The following is a 16,005-nucleotide window of genomic DNA, read 5'->3' as shown; positions in this document are numbered from 1 at the left end:
AACCATTAACTGGAGTTCAGTTCTCTGAGCCCCAGTTTCAAATTACCCACAGGAAACGCCAGGCTGAGAGAGTGGCTTTCAAGGGCAGAGTCATCTCCTCGAAGAGACTGGCTCCGGGACTGGGGCTGTGGGGACTTATTTATTTTGAGAGGCAGTAACAGCAACAGCAGCAATCATTTCAACTCCTAGATGCATACGAGCAGGCGAAGCACCCTCCTCTTCCTGCTCTTCCTCCCTCTCTTTAACAATAACCCAAAGCAGCAAGGCTGGCAGAAGTATTATCAACCCAGGATGGATGGGAAACTGATGGCCTGAGGGTCACACAAGCAAGCAGGCAGGCAGGCTCCGGATCTCCCTGCCAGTGAGCCCCATGACCCTCTTGACACAGCACTTCATGGATCACCCTTAGTGGGGCCTGCCCAGTGAGAAGCCCTGCAAGGGAGACAGGTGAGGGGAATGGGACTCTGGCCCTGGACCAGTTGTGACTGGGCGGGGAGACAAAGAAAGAGACAAGGGTCTCAGAGACTCTGGTTCTAGCGGGGGCCTGCCACTAACTGCCTGACCCACGGTGGGGTTAATCATTATTCATGGGACATGAAGAGAAAGGCACTGCTAGAAGAATAAGGACAGGAGTGGGGGAACTGGAGAAAATGTGTCCTCAGTTCTCTCTATCAAGATTTCTAGCCGACTGGAAAGAAACCGCATTCATTCATTCATTTTTGGATCGCCGAAGGTTACACTGAGCAAAGTACAAAGAATTCTCACTGACTCCTCCAAACAGCATTTTGAGGTGGTACTACTAGTCTCCCCACCAAACAACAAGGAAAGTGAGGCTCCAGGAGTTTGGGTGATTCTCTCACAATTACACACAAGTAGCAGAATCTGAACCCAGGTCACCCTGACTTCATGATTCCCACGACTTCTTCGTCACCATCAGAGTCATGATTTTATGAACACCGCCACTGTGACCCAACAAGAACATGGAGACCACAGAGGCCCTTGTGGATCTCCAGGGTAGGTATCCCAGAGTTGAGAGGTGGGAGAGACTTGGCCAAATGCAAAAAGCAGGGGAGAAAGTTCCACAAAGGGACAACGACACAGCCCAGGGTCGGGGATATCAAAGCACACGGCGTGTTAAGGCAAGTCAGGAATTGCTGAACCGTCTGAACTAAGCACAGACAGCACAGAGGGGCTCTGCCCTCTGGGAGTAGGCAGCCCCCAGGGGAAAGATGAAAATACACCAAATGACTTAGTATTTGAGGCAAATTGGGTAAGAATTTTTCTCTGAGAAAAAAGAGCTTTCTACTTGTATATCTTGCCTTCTCCGCCCAGGAGCCTGAGAAGCAGCTGAACAAGGAGGCTGGGGGAGGGAAAGATCTTTGGCCTCAAATCACGGGCCTCCTTCCCCGAGGCTGACTTACCATCTCTGTGAATCTGGACTTTCTTTGCTCTGCAAAGCCCCCTTCCCAGCACTTCACCTGAGAGCAGCTTGAAAAGAATCAAGAGATTGGGTTTTATTCTCATTTACTTCATTATACAAAATGTAAATACTGAGGTTCAGAGACATTAATAACTTGCTTATAGGCATTCCCAGAAAATATTTGATGTGGAATTTGATCTCAGATATAATGGATTCCTCTGCCTTTCTGTCACTTCCACCCACAGATCCTATTCAGCTCTCTGGAAAGCCCAATGCAATAAGCCTGCTACTCTGTCCACAACGCCCCTTCAGATGGATGAAGACAACAGCTGTTGTTCTCACATCTCCTCTTTCCAGCCAAACACTCCCAGATTTTGCACCCAATATGATTACCAAATTACTACAGGATTTAGCCGCCCTTGAGAAAGAAACAAGAAAGAACAAACAATAGAAGTAGTTCCCTGGTGCCCGGGCTGGTCTCTTGCCTCTGGATCGGCAGCCAGCACCGCAGTGAACTACCCGTGGAAAACAACAGTCACAGCCTGTTTGCCTTCCCCGGTCCCTCAACTCCCACAGCCAAGCTGGACACCAGCTTGGACACTCCAGGGATCTGTCTCCACCTAAACCTCGTCTCGTCCCTGCCCCTGACTGGCCCTTATTTGAGCTGGGTCCATTTTCTTGGCCACGTTGCTGACTGCGGTGCACGCTCATTCCAGAAAATGCCGACCTCTGCTCCAAGCCGCCTTGTCGGCAGTTTCCCAGACATAGCTGGACTGTTTATTTATTTATTTTTGTGTTAGCAGAGAGGAGAAAATCACATCGGCCTAAAATGAATACTAATGAAATGCCTTCGTTAGCTTCCTTTGTGATCAGAATGAAAAATCGGATTTCCGCAGAATTGCAAGCCGTATATTTCTTTCCCCCAACCTTTTTTTTTTTTTTTCCTTTTTTGCCCTTTCCTCTGATAGGAAGATTAGGGACAACCAGGAAGGAGAGTTAAAGTCATTCCATAAAAGATATCTGCATTTTTAAGGGTGCCTTTGTTGCAGAGGGACGTGGGGGTGCAATTTCTTCAAACCCACTTTTCTCAGCCTGTAAAGCAAATGTACCTATTTGTCCTCTGCTGCAACAATGCCAGCTGCATTCAATCAACTGAGAAGCTGCAAGCCATAAACCTTCTTCCCCCAGCTACAGGGGTGGGGGTGGGGGGAGGGAGCAAGCAAGAGAGGAGGCATGCCATAAAAATTCATCAGAATAATGTAGGGATGAGATGCGCTCCGATCGCCGGCAAGCAATCAACCAATCACTCATCTCGTGGCATTTACAGCACGTCTCATTCCCCTGTTCCTTAAGGACAATTGATTTTTCCTGATTCCATTAGCATAACGGCGTGGAAAATGTCTGCAGTGCAATATTTCTGGAAAGTTCCAACAAGTAGGCTGGGCACTGGAGTGTGACCATCTCCATAAAGCTTCCTCAGGCTCTGCGGCAGACATGGCCACAGCCACTGCACAAGGCCCAGGGAGAATGGTGCAGCCTCCAAAACTCGGGGGTCCACGGGCACCTAAGGGGTGTCTAACTAGGTAATTGTCATTGATGTGAAACCCCTCATCTTCTCATCCCTGAACAAAGAGGCTTTTTTTTTTCACGCAAGTCGGGGCACTATGGATTGAAACCCACCCAGCCCAGGAGAGATGATGTAGGTCTCCAATCCTGGGTCCATTTGTGGGCTTTCAAAGCTTCTGGATTTGGGAGCCAAGAAAAGAATGCTTAAGGTGGTTATTCATTTGTGTGTGAACAGGAGGCTGCAGGAGTGGGTGCCCAGGAGTCATTATTCTGCTCCTCTCTGCAGGGTCACCATCACCTTCTCCACTGAAACAGCATACACATGAGGAGGGGATGTGAGGAGTTTGGGGCATGTAGACCTAGGTTCAAATCTACTGCTTCTTTTTATTTTTTGTGTGACCATGGGCTACAGTTAATTAATCTCTCTGATCCTCAGGTTCTCTGTGAAAATTAGGGGCCTCATTAATTCACAGGTCACTGGGAGAATTAAATGAAAATGTGCAAAGTTCCTAGCATGGTGCAAATGCAGTGATTATTCAACAATCAAATTCTTGTCCCTCCCCCTTTCTCCAAACTTCAGTTCTCTCCTTCTTCATCAGCAACGGAATTCTCGAACTATGTCAGTTTCACCTGGTCAAGGTGGTGAATCTTGAAAGTTCCAAAAGGAAACATACAAAACCCTAAATGTTTCCATCTACTCTTTCAAGCAAGATGGAAACCTGGCTAAGCCCTTTAGAATGTGCTTGGGGAAACTGCACTCTTATTCCACCTCCTGAGTCAGCCCCTATCTCTTCTCTCACCCCCTCCTTTATTCTCACATTGTACTAGAGGGATCTTTCTAAAACACTACATATATGACTGTCATGACCCTGCCTAAAACTCCTCCTTGGTTCCTCACTACCATTGTCTCTTCAGCTCAGACTGGGTCTCCTCCTGAATGCATGAATGAAAGAATGCATGTGTGCTCAATCGTGTCCAACTCTTTTGAAACCCCATGGACTGTAGCCCACCAGGCTCCTCTGTCCAAGGGATTGCCCAAGCAAGAATACTGGAGTGGGTTGCCATTTCCTACTCTAGGGGATCTTACCACCCCAGGGACCGAACCCATATCTCTTGCATCTCCCACATAGGCAGGTGAATTCTTTATCACTAGCGCCACCTGGGAAGTCCCATTGTCTAAGGCTCCACACTTATTTCAGTGTTTGTAGAGGCTGTTTGGGTGCTGGCCATGGTCCTGAATCTTTAAGCGCAACGGAAAGAAGAAAGTAATAAAGAAACCTGGAGTGTGGTGAAAACAATCCACATTCAGATAACCTTTAAACAGCGAACCTTTGGAAAGCAGAAGGGGACAGGGATTCTGGGCACTTAAGTTCCAGTCTTGGCTCTGCTGCAAACACTCTGCTCAAGACACAAAGCCTTTCCAGATCTCAATTTTTCTTGCCTGTCAAATGGAAACAAAAATCTGAACTTCCCATATCACAAGATTGCTCTAAGGGTTACAAAGATGATGTCTGTGGATATTTTAGTGATCTTTTTTGAAATTGCTTGCTATGAAAGGGCGGTAAGTTTCCCTCCAGCCCTTTAAGTGCTCACTGACCAAGAATTATCCACAACTGATCACCTCCACTTCCTTACCTCCAAATTGCTCCTCAGCCTATGCTATGTGGCTTCTGGACCCACCACTCTGACAGAACAGTTCTCAAGAATGACCTCATGCTACTAAACTCATCAGCATTTTTCAATCCTTATTACACTTGCTCTCCTAGGACCATGTTTCTTGCTCTCAAGCACTTACCTCAGGATATAACTATGCATTCATTTGTGTGACTGTTATGTGACTGCCTGCTCCCCAACTAGACTGTGAACTCCATGAGGTTAGGAATTGCATCTGTTTTTGTTCACCACTGCAAACCCATGTCCTGGCACAATGGTCATGAGGAGTAGTCTCCCCCATGACTTAGCAGGAAGGCAGGCAGTGTGCCCAGAGTAGGCCTGACCATGTCTAGCACTGAGACTCAAACAAAAGCCTAGAACCTCCTGGAAATCCAAGAGACAACTTCCCGATGCCAGAGCTTCTGCCCCAAGCTCCATGGGGCTTAGAGCTCTGAGAAGGCCTCCACCCTTTTGAAAAACATGGGTGATATGAAGAAGACTGGCATGGTGTCTGTCCACCTGAACACAGTAAGTATAAAAAGTTAAGTATCATGGGATAAGATCTGGGAAAACATTGAGCCCAGATGCTTTGCTGTATTAAAAACGAAACCAAGGCCAGAGATTAAGTGTGATCTCTCTAAGGTCTCATAGTGAGTTAGTGCCCTCCATAGTACAGAGAGAGCAAGAGGCAAGAAGTGTGATCTCTCAGGTCCCTTGGGCTCCCTTCTCTGGGTTACCATGACCTATAGGCTGCCCTCTACCATAATGTATGTGTCCTTGAGTGGTCATTTTCTGTTCACATGTCTGCCTCCTCCTGGAGGGCAAAGGTGGTATCTGATTAATAGTATTGTATTTCCAGGGACTAGCTTAAAGTGTGACACATAGAAGGGGTCAACCAATGTTTCTTGAATAGACACTGGATGGTAAAAAGATTGAAGGAGTGGGTGTTGAGGTATAAGAAGGCTGTGAACAAGGCTCTGAGCCCCACCTAGCTCCAGAGCCCAATAATGAGAGATGGTCAGTCTCTGGATATCCCTCAAGAGCCAGCCTTGGGCTCCATGGTGAAGTCCCATGGGTATGCTACTGAGTTTTCAGCCTGTTCATCCAAGAGAGCCAGAGTCATTCCATAACCTCCTGGGAGTGACAACTTCAGAGTTCATGATTCATCCTTGCAGGTGACGTAAAACAGAGAATATTGTCTGATTGCATTTGAAAGCCAGGGAGACTGAGGTTCTTCCATCCATTCCATGAGGAGGCAGGAGCAGAAATTTTGCAGTTAGAGCCCCCAAATGTAAATTCCAGCTTCTTTACTTACAACTGTAAACCCAAGTCCACAGTGTAGATTTATGAGGATATAGAAAATATGAGCTTTGCCTTGAAGGAGCTTTGTTGTTGTTTAATTACTAAGTTGTGTCTGACTCTTCTGTGACTCCATGACACATAGCCTGCCAGGCTTCTCTGTCCAGGAGATTTTCCAGGCAAGAATACTGGAGTGGGTTGCCGTTCCCTTCTCTAGGGGATCTTCCCAACCCAGGGATCAAACCCACATGTCCCGTGTCTCCTGCACTGCAGGCGGATTCTTTACCACTGAGCCACCAGGAAAGTCCAGGAGCTTACACTCTATTAATGGGAAAAAAGACATGTCAACAAGAACTCTATTGCAGGTAGAATGTGATTAAAAGTCCCCCAAACAGGATGGTACTGGAAGCTCATAGCCAACTGGGAAGAAAGCTCTATGGAGAAAACAGCCTCTCATCTGAGTCTTGAAAGATGCATGGGATTATAATGGTACAGAAAGGAAGAATATCCTGGTGAAAGAGGAAGCAGGAGAGCATGGGGCATGTTCCTGGAATGAGAAGTAAGCTTGTTTGACTGGAGGGTTTAGTGGATACATGGAATATAAGTGGGGCTGAGACATAAAAGTAAGTTGGGCCAAAGCAAAGAGACTTGAATGTTGTTTAAATACTCAGAGAGGCTAAATAACTTATCCCAGAACACACAGAGTCAGTGTGGGGTCTAAGACGAGACTCCTGAATGCTTCCCCTTTACCACTTTGGCCTCATCTTCAATTTGAGTAATGGCACAACAGTTGGCAGAGCCAACACATGAACACAAAAACACATGAAAAAGAAATAATCAGAATTAGTGTAGCTGATTGTGGAAAGATTAGATACTCTAACAAAGAAAAGTGTAAATTACAGGATGAAAGCAAGGAAATATGTTTTGCCCCATATCTCTACAAGAAGTATACTCTACTACCCATCAAACTCATGTTTAGAATAGCTCACGTCTAAAAAAAAAAAAAACTTTACCATGGGCATATCATGTTGATACATTCAGTATCAATTAAACACCCCTATCACAATTTTTCCTTCAGAAATATTTATCTTTGCTAAGATTTTTTCATGGAAAATGCAAAGGCAAATTTCAGACCAGCTCACAAATTCTGAATTATCACAAACTGTGAATTTGTTAGTGAAGAGAAGCTGAGATTGGAACCAGGTTGATTCAAATATTCAGCAGCTTTAGAATGCTCTATCAAAATGTTCCAGCATCCCCCAGGCTCTAACAAATTGACTTTGCAGAAGGATAGCATGGGCTTAGCCAGACCCATGTCCAAGGATCTGCTCAGACACTGTCTAGCTATGTGACCAGGCGCTCAGCTTCACTCCTCCCCTCAGGGCCCATCTCATATAGTGAGAATAAAATAAATCAGGCAATGGATTTGGAGTCTAGCACAGATCTCACATTCTAGAGAGGAGAGACAGCAAAGAAAACAAAATAAGTTTGAAATGGGATGCCCCAGCTCTGTAGGTAGGGTTTCAGGCCAGGGCAAGAGAACTATTTGTGTGTTAACAGGCATAAGAAACTTTCCAGGTGGCACTAGTGATAAAGAACTTGCTAATGCAGGAGATATAAGAGATGCAATTCTGATCCCTGGGTCAGGAAGATCCCCTGGAGAGGGCATGGCAACCTACTCCAGTATTCTTGCCTGGAGAATCCCATGGACAGAGGAGCCTGGTGGCCTACAATCCATAGAGTCACAAAGAGTCAGACACAACTGAAGTGACTCAGCACACATTCAACAGGCATAGTCACCTTTTGCTTCTGCCTCTCTGAGAGGCACTAAGCTTACCCTTTTATGTAAATTATTTATTGTTATTATGATGGAAGTTATTATGTCTCCATTCTACAGAAGAGGAGACTGAAGCTAGGTGTATCTTGTCCAGAGGCATATAGCAAAGAAACTGTAGTCTGAGATTCCAACCAACACCTCTCTAAAGGCCTGTATGTGCCATCTCTAAGTTATGCCTTCTTCGAAGCCCAGTGGGTGTCACCATGGAGACCTAGTCTGTATATCCACCTTGCAATTCTGGGGTAGTAGGAATCTTTCTCAAGTGAGGCTCCAAGAACCTTGGGAGAAATGGTAAAGAGAACTTTGGTACTGATGTTCATGTAAGAGTCACAAACTTCGAGAGGCAATAAAGGCAGTCTAATACCAGAATGGAGTAGTAGTGTGGAGGTGCCTTTTGAGGTAAGAGACGGTTGAAACATGAATGTCTCATTGGGGAAATTAAAGGAGCCGCAGGGTTCCCAAGTTTTGGAGGGGAATTCCAGGTCAGGGATTCAATAGCAAAATGAGGGTGGGGAGGGGCACTGCTGGTCCCAGGTCTAAGCTCTCAGCTACTTCCTGCTCCCCACCAGGAAGAGAGGAGACTCCTGGTATGGCTGAGGATGGATGAGGAGTCTGAGTGTATCTTGCTGTGGAGGGGTGTGAAGTAGGGAAGAGGCTAAAAGTTTGGTAGAGCCAGATGCTCATCCTCGTCCGAGGCCACATACCCGATCAAGTCAGTACCCAACTCTTCAGCATCCTTAAAACCCTTCTTGGACTTCACTGGCTCTGAGATGCTTTCCATGACCTGTTCCCTTAGATTTGATCAATCTCTCCCTCTGACTTCCCGTTGTGACATCTTCCTCACCATATAAGCCACTGTCAGTTTACATGCCTATCGCCTTGTCCAAAGCGAGAGATTCCCTGGAGTAAAGACCTACATCTGAGGCATCACTGGGTCCCCAGGGCCTGCCACAAAGTCCTGCTCAAGTACAAGCTCGGGAACTGTTTGTTGAACTGGATAACAATAAGAGTGCTCACCGAAAAAGAAATACAAAGGCATAAGAAGAGCAGACGTGTGCGTGTGTGTGTGTGTGTGTGTGAGTGTAAGGGGTGCTTGAGGCCACACCCTGCCCCTACCCTTTGAGGGAGCAAACCTCATTTCTGTAACTAAGATAAGCCTTATACCTACACAGAATGTTCAGCTGCCTTCACAACTTCTAGGTTAAACCTTCTGCGTGGAGTTCAACAGCAATTCTGGTGTTTTCTAATGAACTTCAGCTACTTAAAACCAACCTCAAGCTGATGAACACCTCTGGAGGCTTCTAGAAAAATGCAGACCGACACCTCACCCTTTGCAGAGACGTCTTCAAATACTACATGAGACTACTGTCTGGGCAGAGTCTTCCACATGGTCACCTGAGAGATCTTTCCTAAGACTGATCCCATCATGGCCAAACTGAAAATCAAATTGTAAGGTGATAAGCCCTCTGTCCCACTCATACTGCTACCCTGGCCATTTGCCAAAAACAGTCTGTTCACATCTCTGCGCCCTTGCAGATGCTGTTCCCTCTGTCAGAAGTCCCATCCCCATCTCCACTTCCTCTACCCCAACCCAAGCAAAGGATCTGATACGCATTAGGAACTATCCTAGTTTGGGTTTCCCCAGAAACAAATTCTGAAACAAGGATTCATTTACAGGTAGTATACTTGGGAAATGCAGTGTAGTATACTTGGGAAATATAGAGGTCCCTTCTAGAGTTCCCTGAAACACTAGAAGGGACCTTGAGAAGTGAGACAGGGAAGGGAAGGCACCAATAAAGGGTGCAGCAAGTTACCTCCATGAGTAAATAGAACCTAACTGTGGGATCCAGGGTAGAACTCTTGTCTCAAAGTTACCCAGCCTGGAGGGTGAGGGAGCTGGGCTGTTTATCCACCAGATCCCATCCTTCATTGACTGAGAGCTGCTCTGGGGGAGGTGGGATGCTAACACCCTGGTATTTCTCAGAAATGGTAAATGCTGGGGGCCTGAGAGTGGGCACTGATACCATCTGCTTTAGATGCTTAGAAATTTTGCTGAACAACTGGTTGACACACAACTCAATAATGATGATAATAATTACTAATATTTATAATAATTAGTATATAATTACTAATACTTTGCTGTGTGTCCAGCACAGTCTAAGTACTTAACACTTTCTTAACCCTTCTAACGACATAACAAATGAAGTTATTGCTATGTCCAATTTACAGATAAGGAAACAGAAGCTCAAAGAGCCAAGTAGCCTACTCAAAGCTATGCAGCTAATAATTGACAGTACCAGGATTGAAACTTGGCAGTCTGGCAGGTAGGTGCCCTACTTACTCTACCTGTACAATCTGGAGATGCTCCACCTTAGAACTTGGAGCTGCCATTTCATGTGGTCTTGGACAAGTTGGACCACAAGTCTTAGTTTCCTGATCTGTAAAATGGGGGGCCACATCACTTGATTCCTGTACACACAGCAGAAGCCAGTGTATTAGGGCTGGGCTAGAACTTGGTCTCCATCTATAAAAGGAATTCAAAATCCTCTCCCAGCTCTGACACTCAGCAGTCTAGTAACTCAACCTCCTGCATCCTTCTGTGACCTTGCTCAGGTGCACAGCCCCTCATGAGCCTCATTTGTCTCTTCCATGAAGCAAAAATGCCTCCAGTGTCATCAGGGGAGAGGAGGTTGTCTTCCTGCCACCCAATCCTCCTACCAAGAATCCTGACATAATGGCTATGCTGCTGCTGCTGCTGCTAAGTCACTTCAGTCGTGTCCGACTCTGTGCGACCCCAGAGACGGCAGCCCACCAGGCTACCCCGTCCCTGGGATTCTCCAGGCAAGAACACTGGAGTGGGTTGCCATTTCCTTCTCCAATGCATGAAAGTGAAAAGTGAAATTGAAGTCGCTCAGTTGTGTCCGATTCCTAGCGACCCCATGGACTGCAGCCTACCAGTCTCCTCCATCCATGGAATTTTCCAGGCAAGAGTACTGGAGTGGGTTGCCATTGCCTTCTCCAGACATATGGCTATAGGAAACTCCAAAGTCTGGGCTAAGGGTCAAATTCAAATTCCAACTCAATCACCGCCAGCTGTGGGGCCTTCAGCAAATCATTTATGCAAATCTCAGTTTCTCCACCTGAAACGCAGAATTCACAGCCCCTACTCCTAAATGGTTGTGGAGAGCTTAAGCCCCAACACATATTAGGTGCTCATGTACAAGCAGTTTCACATTCTTTGTTTTGAAGAAGTATGCTGATACAGTTCCATTAGGGTGAAAAAAATCTTAACGTTCACTTTAATTCTAAGCCCCGGAGGCCTTTTGCAGGGCTGACAACTTCGTCTGGAGGATGGTAAATATTTGTCTATTTCAGAGGCAGTATTTATCTTCTAAGGCACTCGTGCCAGTCCCCGTGCTGACAAGCAACTTGTTTATTTATTACCCTGATAGCAAATAGATTGTCTGGCCCGGAGGCTCTGCAAGCACCATTCTTGAGTTTGGGCCTGCTTCAAGCCCTAGCCACCCAGGCTCTGGCCAGCTCTATGAAGCCTGGGGAGCTGGGGGAGCAGTGGCCAGCAGGGACCTAGCTCCTTCCATGTCTTGCCATTTATATTTTTATTTGTTCTATCCAAAAACCCCTATGTATCATGAGCCTTGCCCTGGGCTGCAAAGAAGAACCACACACAGCCATTATCCTTAAAGGGCTTGCAGTCTTGACCAGGGGAGATGATGAGAATAAAAACAATAATAATGCTACTAACAGAGTAGCATCAAACACTTACTCTGTGCCAAGTCCTGTGCAAGGTACTTTGTATACTAACTCATTTGATCCAACCAACAAGTGGATACTTTTATTATCCCCATTTTACTGATAAGGACACTGAGGCATGGAGAGGTTAAAGAACTCACCCAAGACCACCTCTATAAAAATCACAGCAATAGAGAGCAGGGGTAGATACTGGAAGCTATATAATAACTATACAATAATATTTGAACATTTTTGGTGACAGTCATATGTCCTCCTAACTATTCTTCCCACATGCCAGGCACACCCCTGCCTCAGGGCCTTTGCACTTGCTGTTTCCTCTCCCAAAAGTCTTCCTCCAGACATCTACTTCACTCACCTCCTTTAAATTTTCATTCAAATACTGCCTTTTCAGTGAAGCCTTCTCCATCTGTGGCTGCAGTCTCACCTGACCCTCCCTAACCCTTTTGCTTAATGAGCTTCTAGAGCACTCATCACCCATCACAATACATACTTCACTTTTGTGTGTGTCCACCTCTCCACAAGGCAGGTTTTTTTCCTGTCTTATTTTCTGCTTCATTCATAGCACAAAGGGCAGAGCCAAGCACACAGACAGTTTTTTTAATTAATAAATTTCACCTTAAAGATTGAAAAGCACATCTCAGCAGCTCACCCTGGAACTGCTGGTCTCCTCCAGGTCCAGTCTCCTTCCAGGGGTCACCAACATTGTCCCCGAGAGATTTCACCTCCTCCCATGGTTTCAGGTTCTTCCCTTCTCTGAAGACTCTTGGATCTTTATCTCTAGACCAGAGCCCACTCCTGAGCTCACCTGTATAAGCAACAACCCTAGGGACATCTTCACCTGGGCCCTACCTGAGTTTGAGTCCCAAACAGATCTCTCCCATCCACACAAATGCACCCCCTCCTCCCAGAAACCTGTCCCCCAGTCACCTGAGCCAGGAACCCAAGGGTCAGCCCCAACACCTCCACTCCTCTGCCCCACAATCAACAGTCCTAAGTCCTCAAAGAGAATGAGATGGTAGGATAGCATCACCAATTCAATGGACATGAACTTGGGCGAACTGCGGGAGATGGTGAGGGACAGGGAAGCCTGGCACCCTGCAGTCCATGGGGTTGCAAAGAGTTGGACACGACTGAGCGACTGAACAACAACGACAACAAAGTTTTCAGAAGCATTTCTTGGCTGACCCCTTCTCTGTCGTCACCTGAATTCAGACCATTATTATAGGAGCATGTGGCTACAGCCTCCCTCCTGGCTGCCCCACAGCCAGTCTCCGCCTATGGCCATGGTCTGCAGTCCTTCTAAAACAATAATATGCCCTGCAGCTCTACTGCTCCATATTCTTCAGTAACTGCCCTTTGCCCACTGACTGGAGGCCAAGGTCATAGCCTCTTCTGTTCCCAGTCGTATCGCTGACCTTGGCCCTCCCATTCCCTAAATACACCCTGCTGCAAGCTGTGCTTGGGCAGCTCCCTCTGCCTGGAATGTCTGTGCTCCTCCCCTCTGTGTAAGAACTCCTCCTCACCCTTCACAGCCCAGCTCAGATGTCACTTCCTCCATGCAGCCTTCTCTGAGAGAAGGGGGCATTGTGAGGACATGAGTGTGAGAAAGAAGGAGGCCATTTTTGGGAACAATGACTTTTGCAGCTTCCGGGACCCTCTGTCAGGGCTGGGCCCCTGTAGGTGGTGAGCTTACTCCTGCTTTGAGGGCCTGGTGAGTGACTGACCACGGCTGGGGCCTCACAGTGACCGCCCCCCCACCGAGGGATACATGTCACTCCTGGGCTCTCAGGAGCTTGTGTCGGAAGGTAGCTCATGCCTGAGACTGTGGGACTTCTAACCACACAAAACATTCTGGAGGAAAGGGCCTTCTAGGGCTTGAGGCATCACCTCCTGCCACTGATCAGGGAGATGACAGCCCCACAGTGAAACTGGATCTGTGTTATATGGTGGTTAAGCCCACAGAGGCCCTAGAACTAGGCTGCCTGGCTGCTCTACCACATCCTACCTGAGTCCCTGGACAAGATACAAAATTAGCTTGCCTCAGTTTTCCCATCTATAAAACAGGCAGAGTGATTGTAGCCACTGTACTTCATAGGGTTGTTGTGAGGATTAAATGGGTCATTACACACAAAGCACCTAAAACATGATAAGCACTACTTAATTTTTGGTTATTGTTGTTGTTCTTCACACTATGTTTTGGCAGAAGACCAGCAATGAGACAGAGAAATGACTAGGCACTGCTTCTCCAGGAGGGTAGTGGCCTGTGCACATGACGCTGGGGTATCCAGGACTCGGCTCCAGCCTACTTTCTCCATCCTCCAAGGAGTTCTCCACTGGAGATCCCGCCAACCCCCACCTCTATTATGACCCAATACTGCTCTTGTCTGCTTCCATGCCTGTCTCCCCATCCAGGCTGTGAATTCTAAATGGCAGGGTCCATCCTGAAGCAGCTCTGGAGCCCAGGTGCATCTCTTGGTGCCAGGCAAGTAGTATGGGATCCACAGCTGAGTGGAGCTACCAAAGTCGTCCCAGCCTATAGCCTGTGGCCTGAAATCTGAAGCTGGCAGTGCCTGCTTCCAAGCTAGGGCCATGGGGCAGCACCACATTCCCATGTTCTCAGATCTGGGCATCTTGAAGGGAGTGCTTTTGTTACTTTCTGGAGAGCTGCTGCTGCTACTAAGTCACTTCAGTCATGTCCGAATCTGTGTGACCCCATAGATGGCAGCCCACCAGGCTTTCCTGTCCCTGAGATTCCCTAGGCAAGAACACGAGTGGGTAGGGCCTCCAAAGCTCCTGAGACTGTTTATGAGTTAGAAGTCAAGACCTGGGAGAAACTAAGGTGTTTGTCTGGTAGAGAAGGACAGGGCCACGGCCCATTCCCTGTGAAAGGCCTAAATGTCACAATTAACTTGGCCAGTCAGGAACCCCCTGCCATTCACCATTCCCAGGATTAACTTTTTTCTGCTTCTTGGCCATGCTGCTTGCTTACAGGATTTTAGTTCCCTACCAGCGATCAAACCCACTCCCTCTGCAGTGAAGGCACAGAATGCTGACCACTGGACCATCAGGGAATTCCTCCAGTATTAATTCTCTACATTGCTAGACAGTAGGAAGGCTGAGAATCCTATGGGGAATGCCAGGACAGCTATTGCCAATCAGTATAAAAATATTTCAACATGTTGGTAGTCAGCAGAGCTCTATTCGTACAGCCCAGCCATTAGCCCTGGTCACAACAATGAAGGGGACCCAAGGCTTGGTCCTGTAGGAGTTCACTGCCCAGTGAGGAACTAAGGGGCACTGCAGAGACGTAAACACCAGTTGCCACCCAGTGAAACCAGTGCTATGAAAGAACCACATGCAAAGTGTGATGGGACTCCAGTGAAGGAGAACCTGTGGGGTTGGGTGCGGGGGGAGTTATTTCGGTTAGGCTTTGGAGCTTTGACTGGCTAGATGAGGGGGAAACAGCACCATAGGCAGTGTGAACAGCATGCGAAGAGGCCTGGTATTGGGTATATTCTGGGCATGTAGAGGGAACAGGGCCAGCAGCGAATGTGGGAGATGATACTGAAGGATAGGCAGGGCTCAGACTGAAAGGTGAGACTCATATGCCTAACCAACAAGTTTGGAGGTTTGTCCAGTTGGCAGAGAAAAGCTAAAAGTGTATTTTGACAGGTGAGTGACATGGAAGGAAAACTGATATGGCCTCAGTGTGGACAGTGAGTTGGAGGAAGCTATATGGGAGGTGGAGAGGCCAAGGAGGGTCCTGGCCAGGGATGGTGAGGGTGAGGGCAGGGCATGGGCAGTCAGAGAGAAGAGAAGCTGGGCAGTGCCTGTGGGCAGCACCACCTCAGAAGAACATTATCAACCGTGTTAGGCCAGACTCGACCTACAGGAATTGTTCAGTTTCTGGAGTGAGAGAACCTGGAAGGCTTCTGAGAGCCAAAGGAAACTTGACGGGTGAGGGTTTTCCTCCTCATGTATTTAGTCAACAAACAGGGGACGATTACTGGTGGGTCTCCACTAGCACAACTCCCAAGCATGGCTAGCTATCCAAGCCACTGTTGTAATCTCCAGGCCTTGAAGAAGAAAGGGAGAAGTAGCTCCAACTCATCACAGAAGGTTCAATCATCATAGATCTTTCACTAAGGGACTCTGTGGTCAGAGCAGTTCTAGGAGGCCCATGGATTATCGTCTAACCCATCAAAGAAATGTTGCAAAGTGTAAAATCAAAAGGCCGTTGTTTGAGGCTGAGCCCTGGAGATATTTCTGGGCCAGAAGTCCTGCTGAGGCCACTATTTGTCTATGTGATCCATTGACGTTTTACCCCCACGTCCTCATCTGTAGAGGATGACCATTCTGCACCTGGAGATAGTGAAGGACAAGGAGGGGCCTGTCGCAGCCCATGGGGTCGCAGAGTCAGACACGACTCAGTGACTGATCAACACCCATTCTGCACCTC

Source organism: Capricornis sumatraensis, chromosome 2 (genome assembly GCF_032405125.1).
Source record: "Capricornis sumatraensis isolate serow.1 chromosome 2, serow.2, whole genome shotgun sequence".
NCBI classification, from domain to species: Eukaryota; Metazoa; Chordata; class Mammalia; order Artiodactyla; family Bovidae; genus Capricornis; species Capricornis sumatraensis.
Note: the sequence above shows the minus strand (reverse complement) of the source record.